We start from the raw sequence: 17,978 nt of genomic DNA, 5'->3' as shown, positions 1-17,978 counted from the left end.
AACTGAGAGTGGTCTGCTGTTTACGATTGCCATAGCTTCATAAAAGAATGTCCGCAGTGACGATCGTCCAGTCTTCCAGAAGAGAGTGAGAGAGTTGAGCGAAGAACATTCTCACTGTTCTGATTTGCTCTCTCCCATACCCCACCAGTATGACTTGCATGGGGTGCATTTAGGACAAAGTCGCACTGCTTCTCAGCTAAAGAACACAGTCAGTCGATCAGCATCAATCTCCTTAAGAGCATTTTTCAGCTCATTCTTGGCTCCTACAAAGTTGGTGCCTTGGTCACATTTAATTTGGCGCACTGCTCCACGCAATGAATGCAATAAAACAGCGCAAACCATTGATGAAAGCATCGGTAGACATATTGTCCAGCATTTCGATATGAATAGCTCTAGAGCTGAAACATGTGAAGATGAGGTCATCTTTTATTCTCCTTCGACCCTGTTTAGTGATAAAGGGTCTAAAGCAGTCCATACCACAATATGTGAATGGTGGGGATGGATTTGTACGCTCTGGTGGGAGATTGGCCATTCTTTGTTCTTCGGTTGGTCTTCTGAGATTCCTACATGTCACACAGTGATGCACATGGGATGCTACTGCTCTGTTCATTCCTGGAATCCAGTATCCTTGTGATCTGATCTCATTAACTGTGAGACCCTTTCCTTGGTGCTTGACATTCTCATGACAGTGAGAGATGATCATCTTTGTTATGTGGTGATCTTTAGGAATGATCACTGGGTGTTTGATTAAGCTTAGGTAAAGACGCATCGCAGAGCCTTCCTCCCACCTTGAGTACTCTTCTTGATCTAGGAAGGCATCAAGACGGTACAACCTGCTGCTAGTGACAGCTGAGCCCCTTTCTCAGTAATTTGATTTCCTCTGGAAAGTTGTTTCTTTGTAAATCTTTAACAATTAAGCATTTTGCATCTTCTCGTTCAGCTACAGTACTGTAACTGTTGGATTTGTCTCCTTTGCTCTGCGAATGAGGCGAGCCACAGCTTGGACAACTCCAGACCATGAAGACAGCTTTGACAAGCGATCTGAGAGACAGACTTCTGTTGTATGTGAACTCAGTGTCTGAGCCTGTCTGACTTCAGGATCTCCAATCGTTAGTGCTATGTCAATATTTGCCACAGGAGGTTTATCCTTCTTCCACAGGAAATCTGGCCCTGTCAACCAATTGGATGTTAGAATCTCATTAGTGTTTAAACCTCTTGATGCATGGTCAGCAGGGTTTTCATTAGTGGGAACATATTTCCACTGTTGAGGAGTAGTGCTGAGATGTATCTTCTGCACTCTGTTCGCTACAAATGTGTGAAAGCGACGTGCTTCGTTGTTAATGTATCCCAACACCACTTGAGAGTCAGTCCAGAAGTGCTCTTCTATGTCCGCATAATCCAGCTCCTGTTTAAGCATATTGCTCATGGCAACTGAGATGACAGCAGCTGTCAGTTCAAGCCTCGGAATAGTCTGGACCTTGATGGGAGCAACTCTGGATTTACCAATGACCAGGGCACAATGTATGTTTCCTTCTTCACTTATTGATCTCAAATAGGTACACTGGCCATTATATCCGCTGTTGCTCGATCAGAGAAGTGATGCAGCTCCTTTTGACAACCTTTCAAAGTTTTTGCAGGTACATAGCAGCGTGGATATGCAGATTTTTTCCAAGTTCACGAGATCAGCTTTCCAATGCTCCCAACTTGACTGCAATTCTTTAGGAAGGGGTCATCCCAACCAGTTCCGTTTCTGCACATTTCCTGAAGCACCAATTTTCCACTGAGCAGGAAAGGAGCAATAAAGCCTAGGGGATCATACAGAGACGCAACTGTGGATAGTATGCCACGACGTGTTGCTGGCTGGTCTTTGAGGTCAACAGAGAATCTGAAGTTGTCAGAATCAACATGCCAGTGGATCCCTAAAGCTCTCTAAAGGCATGTCATCAAAGTTGAGTTCAAGCCGCTTTACTCCAGTTGCTCGTTCCAAGTTGGAATGCTATTCAGTACAACTTTGTCATTTGAAATGAATTTGTGAAGTCTAAGACCACCTAAGGCACACAGTTGACGAGCTTCTCTTGCTACCTGGATAGCTTCTTCTGTGTTATTACACTGATGACACCGTCATCTACATAAAAGTCTGTTGTGATGAATTTTGAGCCAAGAGGATGCATACACTCATTCTCTTTAGCCAAATGTTTCAGACCATAGTTGGCGCATCCAGGTGATGAGGTTGCACGAAAAGATGGACCTTCATTCGATATTCTTGTGGCTGTGAAGCCAAGTCACCATTTTTCCACCAGAGAAATCGGAGGTAGTTTCGATCCGCTTCTTCTACATGAAATTGGTGAAACATCCGTTCAACATCGCACATAAGGGCCACGGATGTTTTCTGAATCGCACGTGAGAACACCAGTCAGATTATTCATTAAATCTGGGCCTTGGAGTAAGTGGTCATTGAGACTGGTTCCCTGGTACTTGGCGAGCAGTCAGAGACAACACGGAGCTTGTCTGGCTTCTTAGGTGAAACACCCCATGATGAGGGACATACCAATTCTCACCATCCTTTCCTTCATTGTGCACTTCTTCTGCATCACCCCTTTCCATGACTTCTTCCATAAACTTCACATAGTGTTCCATGTATTTTTTCATCTTTAGCAATTTCCTTTTAAGATGATTGAGTCTTACGATGGCTAGCTGCTTATTGTTAAGTAAATAGGGTCTCCTTTTGAAGGGCAGAGGCATCTCGTAATGCCCGTCTTCATTCTTCCTTATGCCTTGTTGCAGTTTGGTCAAGAAGAGAATGTCATCCTGTGAAACAGTTTTATCATCTTTGCCAGCATCTTTGAAATCAGACTCCAATACTTTTATTACATCTGCTGGGGTCACTGGAGGGAGCTCTTTAGTGCTGACTCTGTGACAAATGGTGTTGAAGCTTTGTGATTCATGGTGTGAAGACAGTCGACCAACAATGCTCCATCCTAGGTCTGTATAGACTGCGTAAAGGTTCATCGTCTCCTCCTAGAATTACCTGTTTTGGTGCTAAAGCCTTTGGACAGCTGTAGCCTATGAGGAGACCAACCTCACAATCCTGCAGAGGTGGAATTTTGTCAACCAGTGAAGAGAGATGCTTCCAATGTCGTGCTGTGTCACAAGTAGGGATGTGAGTATGGTTCACTGGAATGGAGTCTTTAGTGTAAGCAGGGGCAGGTTGAGGATAACAGAAGAGCTGTAGCCTCTTACTTTGAGACCTGATACCTTTGACTTGGCATGATAACATCCTTTGCGGTCATGGTTGTCAACTTCAGTCTCACAGGACAGGAGTCAGCTTGTAACTTGTTGCTCAGCTCTCGGTCAACAAACACAGTATCACTCTGGGTGTCAAGCAGAGCATAAACAAGCCTTTCACAGCCTGGATTCCTCTCCGTTGATACCCACACTGGTACGATCATGGAAGTGTTTGTGGATGGCTCATCATTCTCTACTTTGTGAGATGTAGCAGTTGCCGTCTCAGTGTCACCTTGGTTTGAGATTGGTGCAGTGTTGACTTTCTTTCCATAATTTTCATCATGTAGACACATTGGATGTCTACGTCTACAGATGTCACAGGATAGACGGTGACGGCAGTCTTTTGCGCTGTGGCCTGGTTTCATGCAACCATAGCAGAGTTTGTTCTCCTTCACATAATTTCGTCTATCTTCTAATGATTTTGACAGAAATTTAGGACAGCTATGAATGTTATGCTTACTGTCTTTGCAAAAGAAACACCTTTTGTAATTTCCTTTAGTGGGCCTTTGTTCATTTTCATCATTTTGTTTATCTTCCATGGCTGTTTGAGTATGAAAGACATTAGCCCTGTTTCTTTTACTGTCCGTAAGGTTCCGCTTTTTCCAAAGTTGGTTCAGAGGCACGAAGAGCGCTGAAGGAGGTGACAGGATTACAATTAATCTCTGCTTCCATTGACATGAAGGTCACAAAATCGATAAACTTTGGAAAGTCGTGAGTCTCAATCAGTGTCTCTGTTACCCAACGGTTCCAACGTGCTGCTGCCCAGTCTGGTAATTTGTGTACAAGTTTCTGATTTTCATCACAGTCATTTAGTATTTCAAGCCCTTTGACATGAGGCATAGCTTGCTGACATGCATTCAAGAAGTCAGAGAAATCTCTGAAACCTTCAGCATCCCTAGGCTGAATCCTAGGCCATTTGGCTAGCTTTTCCCTGATTGCCTTCTGTATGACAAATGACTGCCCATACCGTTGGTTCAGCTTGTTCCATGCATCATTATAAGCCTCATTATCATTTCTGTAAAAGATACCACCCAGACATTTACGAGCAGGTCCATCAACATACCTTTTAAATAGTGCAGTTTGTCAGTAGAAGAAATGGCCTTTCCATCAATGAGCGACACAAATGCAGCTTTCCACTCAATGAACTGGAGAGGATCACCACTGAACACAGATGGTTCTGGTAGTAGGCAGCCTGTTCAGAGCTATGCTATCTTGAACAGCTTGGAGCGAGATATGATATATCAGATTTTGGAGGTGAGGATGTTGCTGCAATGTTGGTGGAATTTTGGAGAGGAGATGGAGTCACATGCTGATGTGGCACTACACTTACATCCCGCTGTTCCTTCCTATTTGAGTCTGAAGAATGAATGCCGTTTTCCAGCGCCATTTCTTGATCATAGGCCTGCAGTCTGGCTCTAGCTGCTTTTAGATCCTTCTCTCCTTTAGTTTTTCCAGTTCACACTTCTGAGCCTCGATCTCTTGTATCATTGAGTATTCTGCTTCTTTGACTGCTAATTCAGCTGCTGCTTCTGCCCGCTTAGCTGCTATGGACATAACTGTAGACTTTGATGATGTGGGGCGTGAGACTGTGGATCCGTAGACACTACGTGCATAATCACGCTGCAGTAACTCACGAAGACTGTGTTTCACATTTTCTCTGTCAAAGTCCTCAAGGCACGCCATTCTGTCAAAAATGATCTTGAAATATCTTTTGTTACAGCTTCACAAGTATCGATTCTACGTCTAGTGTCACTGGATGGAGCGATGTAGTCTCTAATTTCTAGGTAGACCTGCATGACATCATCTCTTCCTTTCTCTAGTGTATTAATAAGCGCTATGAGCTGGCTTTCATGAACATCTGTCTTTAGCTGTTCCCTTGTGCTGCGAGCCAGGTCTTTCCATTGTCTGCACAACTGATTCAATCCTTTTTCCCTTTTCAGGGCCTCCTCTCTTTATACGCACACATCTTCTCTGTAGGGTTCCGTTGTCGATCAGAACGGTGAAGCTCCTCTTTTTCTGTTCCATTATGAGGGTTTTCAACCTGCTGGTCTGGATCTTTATTTTCAGAAACATCCATTTTTTTTATTTTTATTTTTTACAGGACAATCACAGACTCACATCAACTCCTTTGGTTATCATTAGACAGCTTTCCGTTGTGAGGTAAGACTCCTGAGGTGAAGCAGTAGATCTTCTACGTAAAGCACTTACTCTTCAGAGTAAAGGCAAGCTCTTACTGTAACAGCCCGGTTGATAAGTAAAGGATTTGACTCAATCACTGATGTTGTGTTGCCTTCCTTTGTGTTTTTATTGTCACAACACCGTAAGAGCGAAAGTAGAAAAATAAACAATATAGAATCTACAATGAATTCACATTCATATAAATGAAACAAAGTAATTACTCAAAACTTTACTATTAATACTAACAATTAACTTAAACTACGTAAAGCTGCTCAAATTTAATAAAGCAAACACATAAAACACAATACGACATGTAATTTACGTATATATTAGTGAAATGCTCTACCTTGTTCTCCTTTCAACCAGGTGTTAAAATATCAAAGTTAAAATAAAACAAAACGATGCTAATTTCCTTTTTCCTTTTAAAGTGTCCTTAATTATTTATGTTAACTTTGTTCCGTCTCCGTTTCTGTCTGCACGCGTGCTCTCCTTCTCTGCGATCTCCGCGGTCTCTGTTTCCGTGTTTCAGCGGGCGAGCGCCTTTTCGACAAGCCGTCTTTTCAAAATAAAAGTCTCCATCGGATAAATAACTTAAAGAGTGCAAAGAAGCATTTCAAAACATCACAAACATATAATTATTATCTAGAAAATACCTAACTAATATCAAAATAACATATAAACGCAGGAAATTAACTCAAATAACCAGAGGGTTATTTATAATCAGCTTATCACTATAGATTTTTTTGTGCACCCAACTGAAACTCAAAGAACAGCCTCAAAGATGACCAAGATGGGCTTCAAACCTACAGGCCTCATCTCTGAAGGCTTATCTGTCGGGACACTAGGATTTGGTGGCCCTTGCATTCACAGACAATTTGATGTAATCAAAGCAAGGTCACATTCAGAAGGCTTCAAGTTTTACACTAATTCTTGTTTCGTGTGCAGCTAAAGATGTTTTTTGAAGACGACCCAGGTGGGACTTGAACCCAAAATCCCCAGCTCCGGAGGCTGATGCCTTATCCATTAGGCCACTGGGCCCTTTTTTCTCTTTAAGTAAACTGCCAGTTCGAAGATAATTGCCTATCGCATGCAAGTAAACTTTCATCCTTTAAGCATCACAACGCTTGGTTCTGTGCTTAGTCCTATGTACATTTGTTATGGCTATATTGTAATTTTAAACTAATCACTATAGATTTTTTGTAGTTCTGCCAACTTAAACTCAATGAACTGCCTCAAATATGACCCAGATGGGACTCGAACCCACAATCCTCAGCTCCGAAGGCTGATGCCTTATCCATTAGGCCACTGGGCACTTTAGTTGTCTTATCCCAAGTGCATTCACAGATAGCAAGATGTAAGCTAAACTGGAAAAGCTTTAAGAAAACGGCCAGTTCGAAGCTAATTATCTGTCGCATTCCGGTAAACTTTTACCCTTTAAGCATCACAAAGCTCTGTTCTTTGCTAAGTCCTATGTACATTTGTTATGACTATTTTGCAACTATCAGCTTATCACTATAGATTTTTTTTGTGCACCCAACTGAACTCAAAGAACAGCCTCAAAGATGACCAAGATGGGCTTCAAACCTACAGGCCTCATCTCTGAAGGCTTATCTGTCGGGACACTAGGATTTGGTGGCCCTTGCATTCTCACAGACAATTTGATGTAATCAAAGCAAGGTCACATTCAGAAGGCTTCAAGTTTTACAGTAATTCTTGTTTCGTGTGCAGCTAAAGATGTTTCTTGAAGACGACCCAGGTGGGACTTGAACCCACAATCCCCAGCCCGGAGGCTGATGCCTTATCCATTAGGCCACTGGGCCCTTTTTTCTCTTTAAGTAAACTGCCAGTTCGAAGATAATTGTCTATCGCATGCAAGTAAACTTTCAACCTTTAAGCATCACAAGGCTTGGTTCTGTGCTTAGTCCTATGTATATTTGTAATGGCTATATTGTAATTTTGAAGTAATCACTATAGATTTTTTCTGGTTCTGCCAACTTAAACTCAAAGAACAGCCTCAAATATGACCCAGATGGGACTCGAACCCACAATCCTCAGCCCAAGGCTGATGCCTTATCCATTAGGCCACTGGGCCCTTATTTGACTTTATCCAAGTGCATTCACAGATAGCAATATGTAAGCTAAACTGGAAAAGCTTTAAGAAAACGGCCATTTCGAAGCTAATTGTCTGTAAATGCATTAAGTAAACTTTTATCATCACAACGCTTGGTTCTGTGCTTAGTTCTATGTACATTTGTTATGGCTATATTGTAATTTTGAACTAATCACTATTGATTTTTTTTGGTTCTGCCAACTTAAACTCAAAGAACAGCCTCAAATATGACCCAGATGGGACTCGAACCCACAATCCTCAGCTCCGAAGGCTGATGCCTTATCCATTAGGCCACTGGGCCCTTTAGTTGTCTTATCCCAAGTGCATTCACAGATAGCAAGATGTAAGCTAAACTGGAAAAGCTTTAAGAAAACGGCCAGTTCGAAGCTAATTATCTGTCGATTCGGTAAACTTTTACCCTTTAAGCATCACAAAGCTCTGTTCTTTGCTAAGTCCTATGTACATTTGTTATGACTATTTTGCAACTATCAGCTTATCACTATAGATTTTTTTTGTGCACCCAACTGAAACTCAAAGAACAGCCTCAAAGATGACCAAGATGGGCTTCAAACCTACAGGCCTCATCTCTGAAGGCTTATCTGTCGGGACACTAGGATTTGGTGGCCCTTGCATTCACAGACAATTTGATGTAATCAAAGCAAGGTCACATTCAGAAGGCTTCAAGTTTTACACTAATTCTTGTTTCGTGTGCAGCTAAAGATGTTTTTTGAAGACGACCCAGGTGGGACTTGAACCCACAATCCCCAGCTCCGGAGGCTGATGCCTTATCCATTAGGCCACTGGGCCCTTTTTTCTCTTTAAGTAAACTGCCAGTTCGAAGATAATTGTCTATCGCATGCAAGTAAACTTTCAACCTTTAAGCATCACAAGGCTTGGTTCTGTGCTTAGTCCTATGTATATTTGTAATGGCTATATTGTAATTTTGAAGTAATCACTATAGATTTTTTCTGGTTCTGCCAACTTAAACTCAAAGAACAGCCTCAAATATGACCCAGATGGGACTCGAACCCACAATCCTCAGCTCCGAAGGCTGATGCCTTATCCATTAGGCCACTGGGCCCTTATTTGACTTTATCCAAGTGCATTCACAGATAGCAATATGTAAGCTAAACTGGAAAAGCTTTAAGAAAACGGCCATTTCGAAGCTAATTGTCTGTCGTACGCAAGTAAACTTTTATCATCACAACGCTTGGTTCTGTGCTTAGTTCTATGTACATTTGTTATGGCTATATTGTAATTTTGAACTAATCACTATTGATTTTTTTTGGTTCTGCCAACTTAAACTCAAAGAACTGCCTCAAATATGACCCAAATGGGACTCGAACCCACAATCCTCAGCTCTGAAGGCTGATGCCTTATCCATTAGGCCACTGGACCCTTATTTGTCTTTATCCAAGTGCATTCACAGATAGCAATATGTAAGCTAAACTGGGAAAGCTTTAAGAAAACGGTCATTTCGAAGCTAATTGTCTGTCGATGCAAGTAAACTTTCAACCTTTAAGCATCACAAGGCTTGGTTCTGTGCTTAGTCCTATGTATATTTGTAATGGCTATATTGTAATTTTGAAGTAATCACTATAGATTTTTTCTGGTTCTGCCAACTTAAACTCAAAGAACAGCCTCAAATATGACCCAAATGGGACTCGAACCCACAATCCTCAGCTCCGAAGGCTGATGCCTTATCCATTAGGCCACTGGGCCCTTATTTGTCTTTATCCAAGTGCATTCACAGATAGCAATATGTAAGCTAAACTGGGAAAGCTTTAAGAAAACGGTCATTTCGAAGCTAATTGTCTGTCGCATGCAAGTAAACTTTCAACCTTTAAGCATCACAACACTTGGTTCTGTGCTTAGTCCTATGTATATTTGTAATGGCTATATTATAATTTTGAAGTAATCACTATTGATTTTTTCTGGTTCTGCCAACTTAAACTCAAAGAACAGCCTCAAATATGACCCAGATGGGACTCGAACCCACAATTCTCCGCTCCAAGGCTGATGCCTTATCCATTAGGCCACTGGGCCCTTATTTGTCTTTATCCAAGTGCATTCACAGATAGCAATATGTAAGCTAAACTGGGAAAGCTTTAAGAAAACGGTCATTTCAAGCTAATTGTCTGTCGCATGCAAGTAAACTTCCAACCTTTAAGCATCACAAGGCTTGGTTCTGTGCTTAGTCCTATGTATATTTGTAATGGCTATATTGTAATTTTGAACTAATCTCTATAGATTTTTCTAGTTCTGCCAAATTAACCTCAAAGAACAGCCTCAAATATGACCCAGATGGGACTCAAACCCACAATCCTCAGCTCCGAAGGCTGATGCCTTATCCATTAGGCCACTGGGCCCTTTAGTTGTCTTATCCCAAGTGCAGTCACAGATAGCAAGATGTAAGCTAAACTGGAAAAGCTTTAAGAAAACGGCCAGTTCAAGCTAATTATCTGTCGATTCAGGTAAACTTTTACCCTTTAAGCATCACAAAGCTCTGTTCTTTGCTAAGTCCTATGTACATTTGTTATGACTATTTTGCAACTATCAGCTTATCACTATAGATTTTTTGTGCACCCAACTGAAACTCAAAGAACAGCCTCAAAGATGACCAAGATGGGCTTCAAACCTACAGGCCTCATCTCTGAAGGCTTATCTGTCGGGACACTAGGATTTGGTGGCCCTTGCATTCCTGACAATTTGATGCAATCAAAGCAAGGTCACATTCAGAAGGCTTCAAGTTTTACACTAATTCTTGTTTCGTGTGCAGCTAAAGATGTTTTTTGAAGACGACCCAGGTGGGACTTGAACCCACAATCCCCAGCCCGGAGGCTGATGCCTTATCCATTAGGCCACTGGGCCCTTTTTCTCTTTAAGTAAACTGCCAGTTCGAAGATAATTGTCTATCGCATGCAAGTAAACTTTCATCCTTTAAGCATCACAACGCTTGGTTCTGTGCTTAGTTCTATGTACATTTGTTATGGCTATATTGTAATTTTGAACTAATCACTATTGATTTTTTTGGTTCTGCCAACTTAAACTCAAAGAACTGCTCTCAAATATGACCCAGATGGGACTCGAACCCACAATCTCAGCCCGAAGGCTGATGCCTTATCCATTAGGCCACTGGGCCCTTATTTGTCTTTATCCAAGTGCATTCACAGATAGCAATATGTAAGCTAAACTGGGAAAGCTTTAAGAAAACGGTCATTTCGAAGCTAATTGAATGTCGCATGCAAGTAAACTTTCAACCTTTAAGCATCACAAGGCTTGGTTCTGTGTTTAGTCCTATGTATATTTGTAATGGCTATATTGTAGTTTTGAAGTAATCACTATAGATTTTTTCTGGTTCTGCCTACTTAAACTCAAAGAACAGCCTCAAATATGACCCAGATGGGACTCGAACCCACAATCCTTAGCTCAAGGCTGATGCCTTAGCCATTAGGCCGCTGGGCCCTTTAGTTGTCTTATCCCAAGTGCATTCACAGATAGCAAGATGTAAGCTAAACTGAAAAACTTTAAGAAAACGGCCATTTCAAGAAGCTAATTGTCTATCGCATGCAAGTAAACATTCATCCTTTAAGCATCACAACACTTGGTTCTGTGCTTAGTCCTATGTACATTTGTTATTGCTATATTGTAATTTTGAACTAATCTCTATAGATTTTTTCTAGTTCCGCCAAATTAACCTCAAAGAATAGCCTCAAATATGACCCAGATGGGACTCGAACCCACAATCCTCAGCTCCGAAGGCTGGGGGTATTCCAGAAAGCAGGTTATGTGACATACCTGGGTATGTTTAAGGGTAAGTTCGTGGATAACCTCAACTTTCAGTTCCAAAAACGGAGGTAACTTTCTGGGTATGTATGTAACCATAACAACTGACTTCTCGAAGATAACCTGCTCGGGAGCAGGTTATGTTTCAGAGTAACTTGTTTCAGAAGGTTGGTGAGCATGGCGTGCCCTTTTGAGGAAGATCCTGTGGACGTAGAAGCCCAACTTATACGAGGTTTTTTTCGTCGGGAGAGGGTTATAAGACCACGTATTGACGTGTTTGCATACCCCAATGAATATTTGAAAGAGCGTTATCGTTTTTCAAAAGATTCCTTAGTTTATTTAACACGTCTTTTAAAACCGCATGTCGCAAATGTGACAAACCGCGGTTCTGCGCTTTAGCACAGAAAACATTTTGTGCATAGCGCGGTTTTTTTTGCGTCTGGCCATTTTTTGTGCAGTGTGGGCGATTCGGAGCATGTGGGAAAGGCAACTGTGTGTCGAGCCGTTCGTTCAGTATGTCTGGCACTTAAACAGTTCTTACCCACGGTACAGTTCCCTGGCCATAAACCTCTGCTTGTTATTAAAGACGAATTCCACAGAGTGGCAGGTTTGTCCCTTTGTAGTAAAATCTATGACGCATATTTAATCATATTATTGATATCTATACATGTATTCATTATGCACACACACTTCATACTTCCATAACTTTCTGTTTCAGGGTTTCCAAATGTAATTGGGTGCATTGATGGCACTCACATTCCTATTAAAGCTCCATCAATAAATGAGGGAGACCGTGTTAATAGGAAATCTGTTCATAGTATCAATGTGCAGGTAACAACTTAACTTTTTTCCCTTCTTAAAATCATGAAAGTCTACTTTTTCCACTACATAGGTAATATGTGAGGCAACCCAAATAATTACCAATGTCGAGGCAAAATGGCCAGGATCTGTGCATGATTTTTTTTTTTCCTTTTTACTATATTTGTGTTGTACACTTCAATCATTACAGGACAGTACAATGGTTACTTGTTGGGGGACAGAGGATACCCTTGTCTGCCCTATTTAATGACACCCTACCCTGAACCTGAGCCTGGACCACAGACACGCTTTAACCTGGCTCACAGCCGAACACGGGCCGAGGTGGAGATGACTATAGGGATCCTCAAATCTCGGTTTCAGTGTCTGCGTGGGCCCGGGTTAGTCCAGAGAGGGCATGCGACATTATAGTGGCTTGTGTTGTGCTTCACAATATTGCCACTATAAGAGGAGAGAGCCACCCTCCTTGTATTAAGGAAGATGGCCCAGAGGAACATCTACAGATTTTACAGGCCAACAGAGATGGAAGACTTTTGAGAGACAGGATCTGTCAAAATTACATTTATTAGTTTTTTGCACTGGTCTGCCAGGCACTTCATTTCTTTATTTCCTGAAAAAATAAATAAAAGTACAATTCAATAAAATGTTTTTTTGTTGTTGTTGCTTTATACACACAGATATATACATATATACATGCACCCAACACTTTTATCATGCAACAGATTGTTCTGACAGAATATTCAGACAAGTTCTCACCTTAAGGCGATGCTCCAGTAATTCAATTTCAAGTGCTGCTTTTTTAACGAGGAGCCTTTTCTCTTCCATTTGAAGCTGTATAAGGTCCATCTCCACATCACTTTTCCTTATTTGTTTTTGAAGATGGACCTTATACAGCTCCTTTGCTGGCAACTAGGAAGGTGGAAACAATTTAATAAATGAGATTGTTTGGTCAGACAATATAATTAAAATATGGACACTTTAATGCAAAAAGGGGCAATACATTATAATGGTATGCATCATACCTCAGTGGATCTACCAGCATTGTCCACTTCTGTCACAGCAGATGTGGTCTCTTCATCGTCATCTTCATCATCTTCATCCTACAGGAGAAATATTCAAGTATACATTATCTGAAAAAAAAACCTAAAAGCAACTAAAGGTACCTGACAACAAATCACTTACAACTGTGACAGACTGTGTTCTTTCTGGAAAGTCCAATAATACAATCCGTCCATCAGTTTCTATAAGAACACACAACCCATAAAATTCTCAATATTATCAAAGAAAATAATACATGAAAACAGTAACATGCCACTCTAAGATCACAGTAGCTTATACATCATATGCAGTTAAATAAAATAAGCCTACATAAAACATTTATCTTGTTAAAAAAGCCTTTAAGTGACAGAGATAGTCATTTATTAGGACAAAAAATTAAAACAAATCATAGAGGTAAACTCACATTGCACCATTTTTTCACCATCACTTGTGGTGCATGGTGTGTGTGATGAACTGCCCCCTGGATGCTCTTTATTAAGGGACAGTGCCAGCTCCTTGGACGGGGTGAGGGGAGGTGGTGGTGGGCTTCAGTCTTCTTTCTATTAGCTACATGACAGAATGAATATACTAAATCCTGTTATAATAATAGTTCAGTAATTGTGTAATCAAATATTACCTTTTTGCAGAATGTTTTTGTGTTTCATTTTGACTTGGCTTAAACTTCTTATGCTCCAGAAGGATTACACCTTATTAAATAAGAAACATACATTATTATTTTAAACTAAACAAATAAATGGCAGCAAAAGTAAATGCTTTCATAGTGATATAACATTCAAAAGGATGTATAAATCATACTTCATTATTTTGCATTATAATAAAACAGGAGCCAATACCAAATTTGTAATTTAATATACTCACGCATTCACTCTGTCGGTTATTTTTTGCCAAGCCAACTCTCTTGCTTTAGCTGATGTAGCTGTATTGCTTCTTTTTAATATTATTGGCTTAAACTTCTCATAAGCGTGCATTAAAACCTCCAGCTCCGCCTCTGTGAAATACGCCGCTCTCTTTTTTTTCGCTTTGAGTTTCCATGGTGACTCGTGAAATCGGCGATCCATTGAAAATGTCTTTCTACATGCACCGTGCACACGCATTAACTCTGGGTAACCAGTTGGAGGTTGACTAAACTAACTCTTCTCAGGTGTTTTGGAACCGACATACTCATGGTATGCCTGTTTGGGGTAAATCAACCCAGAGGTTTTGATTTATCAAATGGTAAGTTAACCAAGCTTTCTGGAATACCCCTGATGCCTTATCCATTAGGCCACTGGGCCCTTTAGTTGTCTTATCCCAAGTGCATTCACAGATAGCAAGATGTAAGCTAAACTGGAAAAGCTTTAAGAAAACGGCCATTTCAAGCTAATTGTCTATCGCATGCAAGTAAACATTCATCCTTTAAGCATCACAACACTTGGTTCTGTGCTTAGTCCTATGTACATTTGTTATTGCTATATTGTAATTTTGAACTAATCACTATAGATTTTTTACTAGTTCTGCCAAATTAACCTCAAAGAACAGCCTCAAATATGACCCAGATGGGACTCGAACCCACAATCCTCAGCTCCGAAGGCTGATGCCTTATCCATTAGGCCACTGGGCCCTTTAGTTGTCTTATCCCAAGTGCATTCACAGATAGCAAGATGTAAGCTAAACTGGAAAAGCTTTAAGAAAACGGCCAGTTCGAAGCTAATTATCTGTCGCATTCCGGTAAACTTTTACCCTTTAAGCATCACAAAGCTCTGTTCTTTGCTAAGTCCTATGTACATTTGTTATGACTATTTTGCAACTATCAGCTTATCACTATTGATTTTTTGTGCACCCAACTGAAACTCAAAGAACAGCCTCAAAGATGACCAAGATGGGCTTCAAACCTACAGGCCTCATCTCTGAAGGCTTATCTGTCGGGACACTAGGATTTGGTGGCCCTTGCATTCACTGAACAATTTGATGTAATCAAAGCAAGGTCACATTCAGAAGGCTTCAAGTTTTACACTAATTCTTGTTTCGTGTGCAGCTAAAGATGTTTTTTGAAGACGACCCAGGTGGGACTTGAACCCACAATCCCCAGCTCCGGAGGCTGATGCCTTATCCATTAGGCCACTGGGCCCTTTTTCTCTTTAAGTAAACTGCCAGTTCGAAGATAATTGTCTATCGCATGCAAGTAAACTTTCATCCTTTAAGCATCACAACGCTTGGTTCTGTGCTTAGTCCTATGTACATTTGTTATGGCTATATTGTAATTTTAAACTAATCACTATAGATATTTTGTAGTTCTGCCAAATTAACCTCAAAGAACAGCCTCAAATATGACCCAGATGGGACTCGAACCCACAATCCTCAGCTCCAAGGCTGATGCCTTATCCATTAGGCCACTGGGCCCTTATTTGACTTTGTCCAAGTCCATTCACAGATAGCAATATGTAAGATAAACTGGAAAAGCTTTAAGAAAACGGCCAGTTCAAGCTAATTATCTGTCGCATTCCGGTAAACTTTTACCCTTTAAGCATCACAAAGCTCTGTTCTTTGCTAAGTCCTATGTACATTTGTTATGACTATTTTGCAACTATCAGCTTATCACTATAGATTTTTTTGTGCACCCAACTGAAACTCAAAGAACAGCCTCAAAGATGACCAAGATGGGCTTCAAACCTACAGGCCTCATCTCTGAAGGCTTATCTGTCGGGACACTAGGATTTGGTGGCCCTTGCATTCACAGACAATTTGATGTAATCAAAGCAAGGTCACATTCAGAAGGCTTCAAGTTTTACACTAATTCTTGTTTCGTGTGCAGCTAAAGATGTTTTTTGAAGACGACCCAGGTGGGACTTGAACCCACAATCCCCAGCTCCGAGGCTGATGCCTTATCCATTAGGCCACTGGGCCCTTTTTTCTCTTTAAGTAAACTGCCAGTTCGAAGATAATTGTCTATCGCATGCAAGTAAACTTTCATCCTTTAAGCATCACAACGCTTGGTTCTGTGCTTAGTCCTATGTACATTTGTTATGGCTATATTGTAATTTTAAACTAATCACTATAGATTTTTTGTAGTTCTGCCAAATTAACCTCAAAGAACAGCCTCAAATATGACCCAGATGGGACTCGAACCCACAATCCTCAGCTCCGAAGGCTGATGCCTTATCCATTAGGCCACTGGGCCCTTATTTGACTTTATCCAAGTCCATTCACAGATAGCAATATGTAAGCTAAACTGGAAAAGCTTTAAGAAAACGGCCATTTCGAAGCTAATTGTCCGTCGTACGCAAGTAAACTTTTATCATCACAACGCTTGGTTCTGTGCTTAGTTCTATGTACATTTGTTATGGCTATATTGTAATTTTGAACTAATCACTATTGATTTTTTTTGGTTCTGCCAACTTAAACTCAAAGAACAGCCTCAAATATGACCCAGATGGGACTCTCAACCCACAATCCTCAGCTCCGAAGGCTGATGCCTTATCCATTAGGCCACTGGGCCCTTATTTGTCTTTATCCAAGTGCATTCACAGATAGCAATATGTAAGCTAAACTGGGAAAGCTTTAAGAAAACGGTCATTTCGAAGCTAATTGTCTGTCGCATGCAAGTAAACTTTCAACCTTTAAGCATCACAAGGCTTGGTTCTGTGCTTAGTCCTATGTATATTTGTAATGGCTATATTGTAATTTTGAAGTAATCACTATAGATTTTTTCTGGTTCTGCCAACTTAAACTCAAAGAACAGCCTCAAATATGACCCAGATGGGACCCAACCCACAATCCTCAGCTCCGAAGGCTGATGCCTTATCCATTAGGCCACTGGGCCCTTATTTGACTTTATCCAAGTGCATTCACAGATAGCAATATGTAAGCTAAACTGGAAAAGCTTTAAGAAAACGGCCATTTCGAAGCTAATTGTCTGTCGTACGCAAGTAAACTTTTATCATCACGACGCTTGGTTCTGTGCTTAGTTCTATGTACATTTGTCATGGCTATATTGTAATTTTGAACTAATCACTATTGATTTTTTTGGTTCTGCCAACTTAAACTCAAAGAACAGCCTCAAATATGACCCAGATGGGACTCGAACCCACAATCCTCAGCTCCGAAGGCTGATGCCTTATCCATTAGGCCACTGGGCACTTTAGTTGTCTTATCCCAAGTGCATTCACAGATAGCAAGATGTAAGCTAAACTGGAAAAGCTTTTAAGAAAACGCCATTTCGAAGCTAATTGTCTATCGCATGCAAGTAAACATTCATCCTTTAAGCATCACAACACTTGGTTCTGTGCTTAGTCCTATGTACATTTGTTATTGCTATATTGTAATTTTGAACTAATCACTATAGATTTTTTTCTAGTTCTGCCAAATTAACCTCAAAGAACAGCCTCAAATATGACCCAGATGGGACTCGAACCCACAATCCTCAGCTCCGAAGGCTGATGCCTTATCCATTAGGCCACTGGGCACTTTAGTTCTCTTATCCCAAGTGCATTCACAGATAGCAAGATATAAGCTAAACTGGAAAAGCTTTAAGAAAACGGCCAGTTGAAGCTAATTATCTGTCGCATTCAGGTAAACTTTTACCCTTTAAGCATCACAAAGCTCTGTTTCTTTGCTAAGTCCTATGTACATTTGTTATGACTATTTTGCAACTATCAGCTTATCACTATAGATTTTTTTGTGCACCCAACTGAAACTCAAAGAACAGCCTCAAAGATGACCAAGATGGGCTTCAAACCTACAGGCCTCATCTCTGAAGGCTTATCTG

At 40.7% G+C, this 17,978-nt stretch overlaps 10 non-coding genes across 10 annotated transcripts; all 10 read right to left on the bottom strand.

Annotated features, from left to right (window-relative positions):
- Nucleotides 1-6,428: 6,428 nt before the first annotated feature.
- On the bottom strand, nucleotides 6,429-6,501 carry trnar-ccg. The gene has a single exon. It is a non-coding gene; the product is annotated as a tRNA-Arg (tRNA).
- Nucleotides 6,502-7,484: 983 nt separating this feature from the next.
- trnaq-uug lies at nucleotides 7,485-7,555 on the bottom strand. The gene has a single exon. It is a non-coding gene; the product is annotated as a tRNA-Gln (tRNA).
- Nucleotides 7,556-7,801: 246 nt separating this feature from the next.
- trnar-ucg lies at nucleotides 7,802-7,874 on the bottom strand. The gene has a single exon. It is a non-coding gene; the product is annotated as a tRNA-Arg (tRNA).
- A 433-nt stretch (nucleotides 7,875-8,307) lies between these two features.
- Nucleotides 8,308-8,380, bottom strand: trnar-ccg. Its single transcript has one exon. It is a non-coding gene; the product is annotated as a tRNA-Arg (tRNA).
- Nucleotides 8,381-8,581: 201 nt separating this feature from the next.
- On the bottom strand, nucleotides 8,582-8,654 carry trnar-ucg. The gene has a single exon. It is a non-coding gene; the product is annotated as a tRNA-Arg (tRNA).
- A 568-nt stretch (nucleotides 8,655-9,222) lies between these two features.
- Nucleotides 9,223-9,295, bottom strand: trnar-ucg. Its single transcript has one exon. It is a non-coding gene; the product is annotated as a tRNA-Arg (tRNA).
- A 574-nt stretch (nucleotides 9,296-9,869) lies between these two features.
- On the bottom strand, nucleotides 9,870-9,942 carry trnar-ucg. The gene has a single exon. It is a non-coding gene; the product is annotated as a tRNA-Arg (tRNA).
- Nucleotides 9,943-14,761: 4,819 nt separating this feature from the next.
- Nucleotides 14,762-14,834, bottom strand: trnar-ucg. Its single transcript has one exon. It is a non-coding gene; the product is annotated as a tRNA-Arg (tRNA).
- A 434-nt stretch (nucleotides 14,835-15,268) lies between these two features.
- Nucleotides 15,269-15,341, bottom strand: trnar-ccg. Its single transcript has one exon. It is a non-coding gene; the product is annotated as a tRNA-Arg (tRNA).
- A 977-nt stretch (nucleotides 15,342-16,318) lies between these two features.
- On the bottom strand, nucleotides 16,319-16,391 carry trnar-ucg. Its single transcript has one exon. It is a non-coding gene; the product is annotated as a tRNA-Arg (tRNA).
- Between the last annotated feature and the right edge of the window lie 1,587 nt (nucleotides 16,392-17,978).

The sequence above is a fragment of the Puntigrus tetrazona genome, chromosome 1 (assembly GCF_018831695.1).
Source record: "Puntigrus tetrazona isolate hp1 chromosome 1, ASM1883169v1, whole genome shotgun sequence".
NCBI classification, from domain to species: Eukaryota; Metazoa; Chordata; class Actinopteri; order Cypriniformes; family Cyprinidae; genus Puntigrus; species Puntigrus tetrazona.
Note: the sequence above shows the minus strand (reverse complement) of the source record. Positions and strands in the feature narration are given on the sequence as shown.